Below are 16,234 nucleotides of genomic sequence, written 5' to 3'. Positions count from 1 at the left end.
ATTTCCCCTAAATTTTTGCTTTCACAAGGAATCTATTTCCATCAAGTAGTACACACACTGTTCTAGAACTGAGCCTCTATCTGCATAGGTATGTTATAAAAGCCAGTACTCAATGTACTTGCTGCAGGAGAACTCACAGCATTACAAGCCCCATAACCATTTCACTACCATGCAGTGACAATCTCTGATGATGTATCATTGTCCAACATAAAAATGTATAAGAATAATTACATAAAATGATGTTTATGTAATGTCATCATATTACTATAATGTTGCATCAGAGACTATCCATGTGAAACTAAGTGGGTAAAACTGCCTTCCAGTTTAGAGCCTGCTACAGACCACGCTCCCAAACACAGGAACCCCACTCGGCCTTCCTGAGAACACTGGAAAATATGAAGGTCTCTCCAAACACCATTATATTGGGTGACTTCAACTACCCAAACAGACTGAGCATTACTGTAGCTCCAACACCCTAGCCCAAAGCTTCCTAGAATTTATAAACTCAAATGCTATGGAACAACTTGTTACCACTCCCACAAGAGGGGAAAACATACTGGACCTGATCATTACCAACATGGGGAATCCCTCACTGGTAAGATCAGACCATAAACTAATCTCACTGGATATTCACATCCCGACCCCACCCCCTGCCGGAACATTTTAACCAAACGCTCCAAATTAAATACATAAACGGTCTAAAAATACCAGTGCTCCATCAGAGTCATAAAAATAATATACACATACTTGTGCTGTGATCATAAACTTACAGTATGAAGTATAGGTACGACTGCACTTAGCTTATAACATTTCTTGTATTGTTAAATATTCTGTAACTTTCATTTCTTTAAAAGTACTGATCTCGATCTGGAAACAGACTTTACGACATTTGACTTTAAATGAAATCGTTCACAATTAAAAAATGGTTGCAGTCACACACACACACACACACACACACACACACACACACACACACACACACACACACACTTGCCCCCTTGGCTGCAGTCACACACACACACACTTGCCCCCTTGCTTGCAGTTGCCCACATACACAGACATGTACACACTTGTCCCCTTGCCTGCAGTCACACACAAGCACACACACTTGCCCCATTCCTAGCAGTCACACACTTGCTCACACTTGCCCCCTTGCTTGAAGTCAGACACAGATACACACACACACACATATAATTATATTGCTTGTACAATGCAGTAAAGTTTTATTGGGCGTTTTAATTGGGTTAAAATATTCCAGAAAACAGTGAAACTAAATGCATGCACCCATAAAGACAGTAATACCCAATTCAGAACATTTCCATCACAAGTCTAGTCAAACTCAAGTAGAGTAAAACAAGCAGCACTAAATGCAAACCACTTCTCCTTGGACTACAGTTGTAATTATAATTTATATTCAGCTTTATTAAACTACCAAGTAACATAGCCAAGCAACGTGCTGCAACTAGCAATCGCTGTGATACCCCCCACTTGTAGAAATGTTGGTTACCCAAAACAAATCTGCTGGCTGAAAACAACTATCTACTGGCTTCATGGGTAAAACATGATCACAGTAAAAAATGAAAAGCAAACATGACATCAGCTCAGAATACACTGCAATGAGTATGTCACAATTTGAAATGTCTCGGGCTGAGAGCGATGGTCCTGACATGTCATACCTATGAACCTCAGTGCACTAAATCTGGAGTAAGCCATACGTAAGTGGGAGAAAGGCACAAGTAGAAGTAGAAATTTCAAATATTGCTCTTACAAAGTTTGAAAGATCATCCAACAGTAGGTCTTGCATTATTATGAATTTTCGAAAGGGTATGAAATGTGAAACTGCAATGTCAGCCATTATTTTCTATATTCATTCTATAATGTTTTGCCACTAACGGTCCACAAAAAAAATCACAACATTACGTGAAATGGTCCGAAAATGTGAATCAAGATAAATTGCCCCCTTGCCTGCAGTCACACACAAGCACAGACCCTGACTGACTGACTGACAGACAGACAGACCCTGACTGACTGACTGACAGACAGACCCTGACTGACTGACAGACAGACCCTGACTGACTGACAGACAGACAGACCCTGACTGACTGACTGACAGACAGACAGACCCTGACTGACTGACTGACAGACAGACAGACCCTGACTGACTGACTGACAGACAGACAGACCCTGACTGACTGACAGACAGACCCTGACTGACTGACTGACTGACAGACAGACCCTGACTGACTGACTGACTGACAGACAGACCCTGACTGACTGACTGACAGACAGACCCTGACTGACTGACAGACAGACAGACCCTGACTGACTGACTGACAGACAGACCCTGACTGACTGACTGACAGACAGACCCTGACTGACTGACTGACAGACAGACCCTGACTGACTGACTGACAGACAGACCCTGACTGACTGACTGACAGACAGACAGACCCTGACTGACTGACTGACAGACAGACCCTGACTGACTGACTGACTGACAGACCCTGACTGACTGACTGACTGACAGACAGACCCTGACTGACTGACTGACAGACAGACCCTGACTGACTGACTGACAGACAGACCCTGACTGACTGACTGACTGACAGACCCTGACTGACTGACTGACAGACAGACCCTGACTGACTGACTGACTGACAGACAGACCCTGACTGACTGACTGACAGACAGACAGACCCTGACTGACTGACTGACTGACAGACAGACCCTGACTGACTGACTGACAGACAGACCCTGACTGACTGACTGACAGACAGACCCTGACTGACTGACTGACAGACCCTGACAGACAGACCCTGACTGACTGACTGACAGACAGACCCTGACTGACTGACCCTGACTGACTGACTGACAGACCCTGACTGACTGACTGACCCTGACTGACTGACAGACCCTGACTGACTGACTGACCCTGACTGACTGACAGACCCTGACTGACTGACTGACAGACCCTGACTGACAGACAGACCCTATAGCAAAGGTCTACAAAGGCAGGTGGCTAACGCTGCTGCAGTGGTTCTTCCTTGAAAAACACACACACACAACTATGGCCAATTGTGACCATCCAATGCACCGACTGCTGCATAGCTTTTAATGTGGAAGGAAACCTGAACACCTGGAGGAAAGCCACACTACCACAGGCAGGACACAGACTCCATACAGAAAGCACCTCAGCCAAGAATCGAACAAGTGAACACATTGCTGTGAGCTGACAACTCCATCTGTTGTGCCACCGTGCCCCCCCCCCCCCAAGACAACATCATGTTAAATTTCCATTAGTACAGGTAATCAAAAGTAGCCCTTCCAAAAGCACAGACATTCTTGCCAAATACAGACAAACAGTAGGAAACCACAGTACTTTTACTTCAACTTGAAGCTGAAATATTATAAAGTAAATGCTCTTTGCACCACAATGAACGTGGTGTTCCAATAAAATTGTGTTTGGATGGTAAAAAAAAAATTGAAATCAACCAGCATAGCAGCTCTCCTTCGTGCCATTTTGATGTAAAACAAAATTTTAAATAGCTACGTACAGGAATGTATAGACATCAGCACTGCTGTTATCCATGCAATAGAGAAAGACTGGCGGAGAACTTGAATATAACGTCAGCGACTTGTTCTCTACCCACATTTCAACACACACACACACTAGCCCCCCCTTGCTTGCAGTCACACACACACACTAGCCACCTTGGTTGCAGTCTCACACACTAGCCCCCTGGCTTGCAGTCACACAAACACACTAGCCCCCTGGCTTGCAGTCACACAAACACACTAGCCCCCTGGCTTGCAGTCACACAAACACACTAGCCCCCTGGCTTGCAGTCACACACACACACTAGTCCCCTTGGTTGCACTCACACAGACACACACTAGCCATCTCCCATTTTTCCAATTTGTGCACATGGGGTGAAGCAGGCAACAGTGAAAATCTAGAGTAAAGTTCTACAAAGGCAGGTGGCTAACGCTGCTGCAGTGGTTCTTCCATGAAACACACACACACAACTATGGCCAATTGGGACCATCCAATCCACCTACTGCTGCATAGCTTTTAATGTGGAAGGAAACCTGAACACCTGGAGGAAAGCCACACTACCACAGGCAGGACACAGACATACAGAAAGCACCTCAGCCAAGAATCGAACAAGTGAACACGTTGCTGTGAGCTGACACCATCTGTTGTCGTCCCCCCCCAAGACAACATCATGTTAAATTTCCATTAGTACAGGTAATCAAAAGTTGCCCTTCCAAAAGCACAGACATTCCTGCTTAATACAGAAACAGTAGGAAACCACAGTACTTTTAATACAACTTGAAGCTGAAATATTATAAAGTAAATGCTCTTTGCACCATAATGAACTTGGTGTTCCAATAAAATTGTGTTTGGATGGTAAAAAATAAACTTGAAATCAACCAGCATAGCAGCTCTCCTTCGTGCCATTTTGATGTAAAACAAAATTTTATATAGCTACGTACAGGAATGTATAGACATCACCACTGCTGTTATCCATGCAATCGAGAAAGACTGGCGGAGAACTTGAATATAACGTCAGCGACTTGTTCTCTAACCCACATTTCAACACACACACTAGCCCCCCCTTGCTTGCACACACACACACACACTAGCCCCCCTTGGTTGCACACACACACACACACACACACACACACACACACACACACACACACACACACACACACACACACACACACACTCACACTAGCCCCCCTTGGTTGCACACACACACACACACACACACACACACACACACACACACACTCACACTAGCCCCCTTGGTTGCACACACACACACACACACACACACACACACACACACACACACACACACACACACTCACACTAGCCCCCCTTGGTTGCACACACACACACACACACACTAGCCCCCCTTGGTTGCACACACACACACACACACACACTAGCCCCCTTGGTTGCACACACACACACACACTAGCCCCTTGCTTGCACTCACACACACTAGCCCCTGCTTGCACTCACACTAGCCCCTGCTTGCACTCACACTCACACTAGCCCCCTTGCTTGCACTCACACTAGCCCCCTTGCTTGCACTCACACACTCACTCACACTAGCCCCCTTGCTTGCACACACACACACACACACTAGCCCCCTTGCTTGCACACACACACACACACACACACACACACACACACACACACACACTACCCCCCTTGGTTGCACTCACACACAGACACACTAGCCCCCTTGGTTGCACTCACAGGCACACTAGCCCCCTTGGTTGCACTCACACACGCACACAGGCACACTAGCCCCCTTGGTTGCACTCACACACGCACACAGGCACACTAGCCCCCTTGGTTGCACTCACACACGCACACACTAGCCCCCTTGGTTGCACTCACACACACAGACACACTAGCCCCCTTGGTTGCACTCACACACACAGACACACTAGCCCCCTTGGTTGCACTCACACACGCACACAGGCACACTAGCCCCCTTGGTTGCACTCACACACACAGACACACTAGCCCCCTTGGTTGCACTCACACACGCACACAGGCACACTAGCCCCCTTGGTTGCACTCACACACGCACACAGGCACACTAGCCCCCTTGGTTGCACTCACACACACACACACTACCCCCTTGGTTGCACTCACACACACACACTAGCCCCCTTGGTTGCACTCACACACACACACACTAGCCCCCTTGGTTGCACTCACTCACACACACACTAGCCCCCTTGGTTGCACTCACACACACAGTACTGAACTGTGGTCAGTTCCGAATTGCAGTGTACAACTAGTTCACTACAATTGTAGCATTAAACTAAACGACGTCATCTCAAAGCTAATCCGTTCAGAATTGTGTACTTCTCAAGCAGTTAACAAAACCATTGCCATTTTGTTACCGAGACAGTTCCAGCAAATTTGGCACATCTATATATGAACTTACATTTACTTTTTTGTAAATGTCATCCAATGCGGAAGTGATGTCAAGTAACTTCCTTTGGCTCATTATAGCTTTTTCTAACATAGCTGCACTTCACTCACACCTTACTAAATAATCCCTCAGCATGTCCTCCTCTCTCATATCCCTCTACACCCGCTCTCAAACTGACCACAGCTAAGATCAGCACCTTCTTAATATTTATAAAACCAACAAAAACATCTGTCAAAGTTCTATATAAAAAACAGTGTCCCTGGCCTTGAGCAACCTCCCACCAAATATTCGCAACATCAATAGTACAGCCCATTTCAGAGCTAAACTTAAAACTACCTTCCTAATTCTAGCTCCTGCCCATGTCAGGAACCCACTTAATACCCCCCTCACCCCACCTTGCCTGTCTATACCACTCATTACTCCAAATGTATCAGCCTTCCAAGACGTATAGTTTAAGTGATTGTAACTCTATTCATGCATTTATCACTAATCTAGCTCTTGATTGTTGGTATACTAAAATATAGTAGCACAAAACTAATTCAGTACTTCACTCAGCTTTCTACTACTCCAATTCCTAATATAACTACTGTTATTGTAAATATTTGCAGTGAGAACTATATAATTCTTCTTGCTGTTAAATGTTTTTTTCTTGCCTATGAATGCATGATCTAACTTTGCAATAGTTTTTTCTTGGAATGAATGTTCATTGACATCCTGTATAATTTTTATTACTTGAGCTTTTTTCCTCTGGTCTCCACTGAAAACGGGACATTGGCTCAGCTGGAGTAATCCAGTTAACAAATGAACATATACAGGTAAGGCCTTTTCAAAAAATAACCAAAATGTTGATGGGCTGTACAGGGACAAATTAATTCTCCGGAGATTCTCCTATATTTGCTGCTAAAACATGCTCATCACCATCATTTCTATATCCATCACATTCTTCAGTTTGCCTCCACTACTAGGTGAACTTGATATGAATTATATCAATGTAATTACATATGTAAATTAGGATGCTTGTATCACCATTATGAATTTTTGTTATAACGTGTGCGTAGATGATACTTTATGGTTCATGATGCGATTGCTAGTGTGGTCAATTACTATGTCAATTGACAAGTTCTATTCAGTGCCGTGGCAGTCAATGGTTTAGGTATATAATTATTGCTACAATATATAGATTCTGACAATGGTTCCATTCATTATGAATGCATGAACCAGACAGAAAATCTACCTGAAAAAGTTGATCCACAGAATTATCAAACAACTTTCTTAGCAGTTGCCCAGGATTGTGGTAGAGCGAAAATGTATTTTTTACCCTTTAAGATTAGGGTGCGATATCAGAGTTGGTAGAAATAATTACCAGGGTGCATGCACGGGCAGTGGGCTTCTCCCCTTTTTTATTCCATTTTTTTTTTAATTTCTAGTCAGTTTCATTGTTTTGAGTTCGACCCTTTTGGGTCAATGTTTTTTGTTTCATCCAAAAAAAAAATCCATGCCAACAGGTGAAGTGAGGCTTGTAATGGGAAATACTGCTGATATTCATGCCCTTAATGACAAGGGCCAATGATACAGTTACTAGACTGGTTAAAAGGGGTTACCTCAGAAAAAGGCAATAAGAGGAATACTACTAAATAACTTAGATGCTGAACATGAACATGAAAGTGGTGAGAGAAGAAGCTTTCACGGGTTGAATCATATAAGTGAAGATAATGAAATCTAAATGAAGAAATTATTCTCTGCATCTTCCGTGAGTGTAAACCGGCAGGCAACTTTTAATTTTAAAATTATTCTCTGCGTTGAAGTACATTTTCTGGACAATGTGTTAATATTTTACATTATGTAACATTTTATCTTTGCCAGGATTATTAAATTTAGTGAAAATATTATGTTACAGTGAATCTGTTCCATTGTAAGCATACCACCCTATGAAAAAAAAATGGGAAGAAACTAAGGGTAATGCTGCTAAATGCCAGAAGTCTAAATCTCAAAATGCACGCACTCGAGGCCCTTCTCAGTATGGAGAACATAGATGTCTGTGCTGTGACTGAAACCTGGTTCAAGGCTCCTGAGAGCACCCCGGCACTATCAGGTTTTACCTCATATCATGCGTTCTGGCCCCAATAAAGGGAACACACCACAAAAGGGGGTGTATCCATATTCATCAAGGATACCCACACCTCCAGGTTGGTGGCAACGCACGAACCATCGGAAACCATCCAGGTGCAATTAAACATAGGCAAAACTGCTCTACAATTTGTAGCATGCTACAGGCCACCCTATCAAACTCAGGAACCACACACAGCCTTACGGAAGACACTGGAGGGTATAAATGTATCTCCAAACACCATTATACTGGGTGACTTAAACTACCTGAATATAGACTGGTAACATTACTCAAGCCCAAACTTTATAGCCCAAAGGTTCATGTAGTTCATAAATTCAAATGCCATGGAACAATTAGTCACCGTTCCCACAAGAGGAGAAAATATAATAGATCTCATCATCACAAACATGGGTACAAAATGCTCCACACCGGAAGTATATCCCTCATTGGTGAGATCAGATCACAAACTAATCTCACTGGAAATCCACCTCCCGCCCCCACCCCAAACAAAAAAGACCACAGTGAAGAACTTCTCTAAAGCAAACTTCACACTACTCAAGACTGGTGTGGTATCTACTGGTGTGGTATCCTTCAAGGCCCCCGAGCCAGTGGAAACCACAACCCAAGCTGCGGAAGCCCTTACAAATGCCTTCTACGAACACCTCCAGGACTGCATGGATCAGGCAAACCCTAATAAAAGCAAGACTCTTTCTACCAAGAGCAAACGTCCATTCTGGTGGACCCCAGCCATAAACAAACTTTACAATAAGAGGAGAAAGCTGTTACATGACAGCAAAATCCATAAAAGAGAAGACACCCTTGATCATTCTTAGTAAAAAAATACGAGCACTCATAAAATCATCCAAGGCCAACTTTGAGAGAAAAATTGCCAAAGATTCAAAAGACAATCATAAGGCCTTCTTCAGCTATGTTAGAAACCTGGGTGGAAACTCCCAGATATGCTCAGAATTAGTCCAAAATGATACAAAAATCACTGAATCACTGAACCCACAGACACTGCCAACATACTGGCAGACAGGTTCAGTGCAAACTTCACACCCCTCTCCCCCCCCAAAAGGAGAGAGAACTATCCCAGTGTAGTGTAGCCTCCCAGACATCTGAAATGCGCAGGTGAAAGCTGCTCTCTCTAAAGCTAACACTGCATCAATGGGACGGGATGGTGTCCCTGGCTGTGTGCTACACGAACTCAATGAGGAACTAAACCCGCAGATAAGGCAGCTGTTTAATCTTAGCCTTAACACAGGATACATGGCCAAGGAGTGGCGTATGGCAACTGTGGTCCCACTCCACAAAGGCGGTGCCTCTACGGAGCCTGGTAATTACCACCCCATAAGCTTAACAAGTCTAGTCTGCAAAGCTATGGAGAGGATCATAATGGAACTCATAAACAAAGATATAGGGGACTTGCAGACATTGGACCCGACCCAGTTTGGCTTCGTCAAGGGCAGATCATGCCTTTTGAACTTGGTCGACTTCTTCGAAACAGTCACCAAGGTCATTGATGAGGGAAAGGCAGTCCATACAGCCTACCTTGACCTTGCAAAAGCTTTCGACACGATACCCCACTCGGGTATTAGAGAAACTTACCAGCTTAAATGTAAACCCATCTGTCACAAGATGGGTTGGATACTGGCTAAAGGACAGAACCCACAGGGTTATAGTTGCTGGCGCCATCTCAGACTCCAAGCCGGTCACAAGTGGTGTCCCACAGGTCTCAGTCCTTGGCCCCCTGTTGTTCAGCATCTACTTATCAGAAGTGACAGTGTGCCATAGTGGAAAGTACATGGGACAGATATCCTTCAGAGGGGTCTCACGGAAACTGATAGCTGGTGCCAGAGCCATGGTGTGAAGTTAAATGCCAAAAATTGTATAGTCATACCCTGCGGGAAAAACAAGGTAACCCCAAGCTACCATATAGGTGCCAATCCACTAAGCACAGAAGAGGTTCAGGGACCTGGGGACCCATGTTGACAGTGGCCTTTCTTTTGACACTCACATTGCTAAAGTGGTTAGAAAGACCTTCAACATTGCCCACATGATCATGAAGGGATTCACATCCAGATCAAGTGAGGTCATTGTTCCCCTGTACTCTTCACTTATCAGACCAATGATAGAGTACAATGCCCCATTCGGGATGTATCTCACCCGACACCTGCAGCAATTGGAAAGACCCCAAAAGTTCCTCACCAAAAGGATAAAGGGACTGCAAAATCTGTCATATGCTTCCAGACTGAAGAAACTACAGCTCTATTCAGTCGTATACTGTCTGCTCAGAGGTGACATGTGCCTGATATACAAGGCCATGTCCAACCCGGAATTAATGGACATGCTCCACCTCCAAAAATTAAAATCTGCCCGATCCACTAGAGCAAGCGACTTAAACTTTAGCACGGATATAAATAGGACATGCTGGAGGGATAGATTTTTCACCCAGAGACTCCCTATGCAGTGTAATAAATTCCCGGTCCATGCGAGGCACAGCACCTCGCTGGCTCTGTTTAAGAGAAATCTTGACCGGTGGATGGGAGATCATAGGTTTTCCCCGGGATTCATCTCTGTGTCACTGCTGGACAGAGGCACAACAAACTAATGGGCACCGTATTTTTGAACATAAGGGGTGGCGTAAGCCACAAAACTTTGGTATAGGCTTATAAATGACCTAGGGCAGATAGGTAGGCTATCACTTATTTCAATTAAAAGAATGTGTGAATGTACAAGATATGATACATGAAAATCTGTAATGAGGTTAATATAAAGACGGAAATACCAAGAATTTTGAATTAGTATAATTACCACAGGTATTGTTGAATGTACGAAATCTGTTTTAAATGGCCCCAGCCAAAATTAGACATTGGTTACACCAGGAGAAAATGTAAAAGCAAGGATTCAAAATCAAATACTTGATATTAGGTATAAAAAGATTTTAAAACATGGTTACAGTGCATGATGTGGTGTTAAACAACAACAAAGTTAATGATTTTATTTTTATGTTGTCTAATGCCTATTTATAAGATGGGCAGAACAGTTATTTGTTTTCAATCAATGAGATAATAGAATGATTTTATCTCTGTGTATCTACCTACCAAACGATCAGACTGGTCATAGAACACCCTTTCAGTGGAGGTCCTGACCGAAAAGCTCTTCTGGTAAAATACAAGTGGCAATGTAAGGCAACAGAGGTCATTAGTGCCATCTTTCACAGCTCAGCACTGGGAATGAATCACAGTGGCATATTGTGCTGGTTTGCATTGCAGAAAAGAATATTAACTAAAAGCCTACATTCATGCTGGTACTATTTTCATATTTAATACATTGGTATGAATAGATTTATACACTAGCATTAACTGGCAATGTTGTATTCAATTTAAAATTAGAGGTTAGTTACTTGTATGTGAATTGGCATTTCTATTGGATGATATCATATTTAAGTGTTCTGTTTGTACCTCTGGGAAAGCATTATGCTGAAGTGGTAAGGTGAATTAATTCATTATGGCTTTTATTACTTCACAGTTGCTGTATGACTGTGTTTGACTTGTGTTCTTTTATATAGTGTGATACTATAAAAAACTGTAAGAGGCTGATGTGAGTAATGGCCATGAAAGAGTAAGATATGCAGCATCAGATAGCATTTTGTAGAGAGACATTTATACTTCATTGACATTGCAGTTCAGAAACTAATGTTGTGTCACATGCAGCTTTAAACAGATGTGCACTATACCCCTGCAGTCAAAAGATGATGTGCTGTTTCTTATTTTAGTACTGAGATTAAGCAGTACAATACAGAAGGAACAAGACAATACACCAAGCTGCACCTAAAAGCAGTTTAAAAAAAAGAGTTTGACATAAAATTTGTTATTTTCAAAAAACAAAAATCAACCAATTTTGCAAACTATATAAAGGACCCTCGTTCAACTACGCATAGCTGTAATTGCTTGGCCAAGGCAGTCTCTGTATCAAGCAAACATTAAATCAATTAATGGAATCAAACATGGTTCAGACTGGCAACTTGAATCCTGGTGCATCAGTTAATCAAGTCAGTCACTGTTTATCAAACTTGAGACCTGACAGAAAATTAGGAGTGTCATTCAATTATGCATGTACCATGGTTTTGTCAGGTATCTGCTGACACAATGATTGCTTGAGCCAGTACTTTCTGGAATCTTGTGACTATCGACTTGCAGTTTCCTGAATTGTCTGGAACATTAGAGCAATGTGTCATATTCTGCCTTTTAGTACCTCTTTAACTTCCCAATGTTTGCATTACATTCATAAACAAAGTGCTCAACACAAGTACTTCCTCTTTTATACTACGCTGACTTGCTACACAGGCTACATTTGAAAAGGTAATAGCACTATGGTTCAGCGATCAATCAATAACACAGCCTACTAAGACTACTATACTACTAAGACTACCAAATACACTGGTGAATGAAATTCAGTCCACTCCACAGCTACTTAGTACGCACGTGCAAACTATCTGCACCACCTACGCCCCCCACCCCCCAGAACACATAACCAGAATACAACCCAATAAAATGAGCAAACCACGAACCCAAGAGTATTCCAGTACAATACTCATAAGTAAACGTTAGAATATTGTCACTACTGCACTCAAAGTAAACCGCTGTTCCAGAAACACGTTATCCTCTCATCAAGCTTTTCCAAATTTTCAAGACACCGTGCATTACACCACAAAAAGTAGAAATGCGCTCACAAAAATCGCACCAAGGCCAAGTTAAAGCAGGCGGGATCATATCAACCTGGCAACGAAAATATCAGCCGCGTGCTACTACCGCCATCCATTAGTACCACAACAGCAAACGGTAAACTAAGTAAGCCACGTCAATTGTAATAGGACTATCACTCACCACTATACAATCGGTAAAAATGTTTTGCTCCATCTCTTGCGTTTGCTGATAACGTATAGAGTACAACACTTAAAAAGGAAAGCGAAGATAGCAGCACACCTTCTTTCACTCCCAAACATCCAAGCATGTGATATTTAGAGACAAATTAGGTACTTTTGTGATGCTGTATCGTTTCTACGCGTGAGCTGCTCACAAATGGTTTGTATTTCATCGTCCTGTACAATTAGACCTACCGCCCACTCATTTTTTTGGTTTCTTTCAGTTGCATACATACTATATAAGTGGACATACCTCTTGACCTACCAAAATATAAGCAAATGCATTTTTTTATACAATCAAAGGTCTTGTAAATAGTAGACCTTATATAGGCTGCAGTAGTAGTAAGCAAGGGAGCCCGCAGGATTTTTTACAGGGGGGTGCAAACCCAAGCCCCGCCCACCTAGCCCCACCACACTGCTTCCCCGCCCATGCAACCCCCCCACCCCTCCCACGCTGCCATTCCAGTGTCCCATTACTTGACTATTTTTCCCCATTTGTCATAGACACCGTTCAAATCTGTGTGCATACTGTTTTATCCTTTACTTCTACAATGATTACAGATACTTGGATTTCATTTACAACTTATTTCAATTTTTATAGCACAAACACTGATAGACATTTAAACCTAAACAAAGCAATAGTCTTGCAATGAAAGAGACTTAGCATTAAAACTTCTCTACCTTCGAAACCCACATTCACCGAAACATTGAAACCCACATTCAAAGAAAATGCTTCTGGCCAGTGGTAGGGTAAGTTTACCTTTGGGCTGTTTTCAAATCATAGACTCCTTGCAAACATTTTTAGAACCATGCAAAAGTTTTGATTCACCTTCCTGACTATATTAATTATACTATATAATAATTGAATTTCCCTTATATAATACAGCACCACTTGTTAGAGTGCGTTTCAAATTTATAGTTCTGAACATTTTTCCTTTAAGCAATGAAACAAATCATATGAACCAATAATGACACCCTGCCCAATTCAGAACATTTCCACCATAAAGGGCCACTCTAATCAAACTTCTGTCATACAATCCAACAATATCAATCAATATGCAGAATCTTTGCAGAAGTAAAACTCATCTGAAACCAGTGAAGAGGTTGTTGCAAGAAAACAACTTTATATTTCAGTGTTTCATCTACAAATTCACTGCCTGCTACCCTTGAAGAATAAATTGCCTATGTTATATTAAAAAAATGGTAAGCTGGTATATTGAAATAGGGAATGTGTGGCAAATTGAAAAACAAGTTCATAGTTTGTAGGCATCTCATCCAAAGGAGGACATACACCCCCTTAAAATACACATCTACATGTTGTGGGAGTAGAACCTATAGCCCTCTGTATCAAGATGCAAGTATGCTACCTGCTGTGCTGCTTTAAAAATTCTATACCACAGTAGTGATACCATTTGCTGAACAAAACAGTTGCACATTTTAAGCAGGCTTAGCATGGGCAGCAGTAAAATTTTCTTCCCTTGAAGCTCACAATTCCTTGAAAATGCACTTGAAAATAAATTCCACCTGGTAACTCTAGGGTATTTCATTCTCTAACACACACCTCAACATCTAAGTGCAAGAATTCTGGACAAAGCCTAAAATAAATAGGAGCAGATTATAAATATTGCTCTCATGAACTTAGAACATTGCTAGAATAACAGGATTTATGTTAGTATGCATTTTTCTAAAGGATATGACATCTAAAACTCAAATGTCTGTCATTATTTAACAACTTCAATGCTTTTTAGGAGGAATATGGGGCAAAAATCTGGACATTTTCCAAAAACCTGGACAGCTGATGGGTATGCTACCCCCTCTTATATATGTATTTATATCTCTCACACACACACCTCACAAAGGCCCAAAACTAGGGACACATTTAGAGAGTTGGTAGAACAGGATTGGTGTTAGAATACATTTTCTAAAGGATATGAAGTCTGAAACTCAAATAAATGTAATTATTTAGTAACTTTAATCCTTAGCTCATCCCAGTGATTTGTCAAAAAAACCCAAAAATATAAGACAAATATGGACATTCTGTGAAAATCTGTACAGTTGAGAGGTATGACACACATACATCCCCGACCTCCTTAGAAAGTGGATAGAACAAAAATGTCTGCATTAGTATGCATTTTTTGAGAATATGAAGTCTAAAACTCAACTTCAGTCTTCAATGATTTACCCGAAAAAAACACAATTGTATGACAAACAAACAATCTGAAAATACACCACCCATTCCACCCTGCCTGTACTCTCTTCTTCACCTCTTCCACACTCACCATTACTCTGAACTGTTGATCCGAAGTACTTAAACTCATCCACCTTTAACTCTACTCTCTAGTTCCATTATAACTACAGGACTGTATTGCATAAATGCTTTGAGTGTTTATCATTTACTTTCCTTGCAATTAGGCTTTTTTTTAATTCAGAAATTCTACCAAAAGCAACAGCAACAAAAAAACAAGTGCCCGCCAAATCTGGATAAGCAGCAGAGTCAAACAGGGGCAGTAATCAGTTCTTCTAAAATAAAAAAGGGGAGAGAGTTTTTAGGTCTCTCAGGATGTATTAAGAGAGATTAGGAGTAACCTGAACAGGTCATATGGTGGGAGCCCTACCTTGTCAATGCACATACAAAAACAAGAAAAATTAATTTGGGGGTGGGCTCTTAAGCATTCTGGACAAATCTCACTGAAGATATGGAAAGTGCCCAGGAGTATGTTTTGGATCAAGCAACCACATAAGGAGGATGAGGAAGAAGCTGGAGAAGTTTTATTGGAACCAAACTCCAAAGAATTTTAAGACAACTTGTGATGTATCAGAAGGCAGTACCTAAGCTTGCCTGCTAGGGAGGTGCTCCACACACTAGAAAATAAACAAGGAATGACTCAGCCTGCATGCCAAGGCCTTTAAGACAATTTGGCAAAGCCAATGCACTTGGAGATGTCCTAATCATAGGTGACTCTAAGACATACAGATGCATTAGTCACCTAGCTGAGCAAGGAATAAGTGAGAACAAGAGACATTTCACAAGATTCCCTGAGATTTCTCACATATGACATGGCTATTATCAATGTGGGTGTGAATGATTTAATACACACATCCTTTGGTCATATGAAATGAAACACAATGGAGCTGTGCGAATGTGTCTTTTCACCGGTATAGAACTAGTCTTGACCAGCATCCTACCATCACCAAGATGGTCCAATATGCATCAACTTGGGAGGAGATGATTGG

Source organism: Protopterus annectens, chromosome 8.part0, assembly GCF_019279795.1.
Source record: "Protopterus annectens isolate FY-2018-M chromosome 8.part0, PAN1.0, whole genome shotgun sequence".
Lineage (NCBI taxonomy): Eukaryota > Metazoa > Chordata > Ceratodontiformes > Protopteridae > Protopterus > Protopterus annectens.
The sequence above is the reverse complement of the archived record's forward strand: the minus strand, read 5'-3'. Positions refer to the sequence as shown.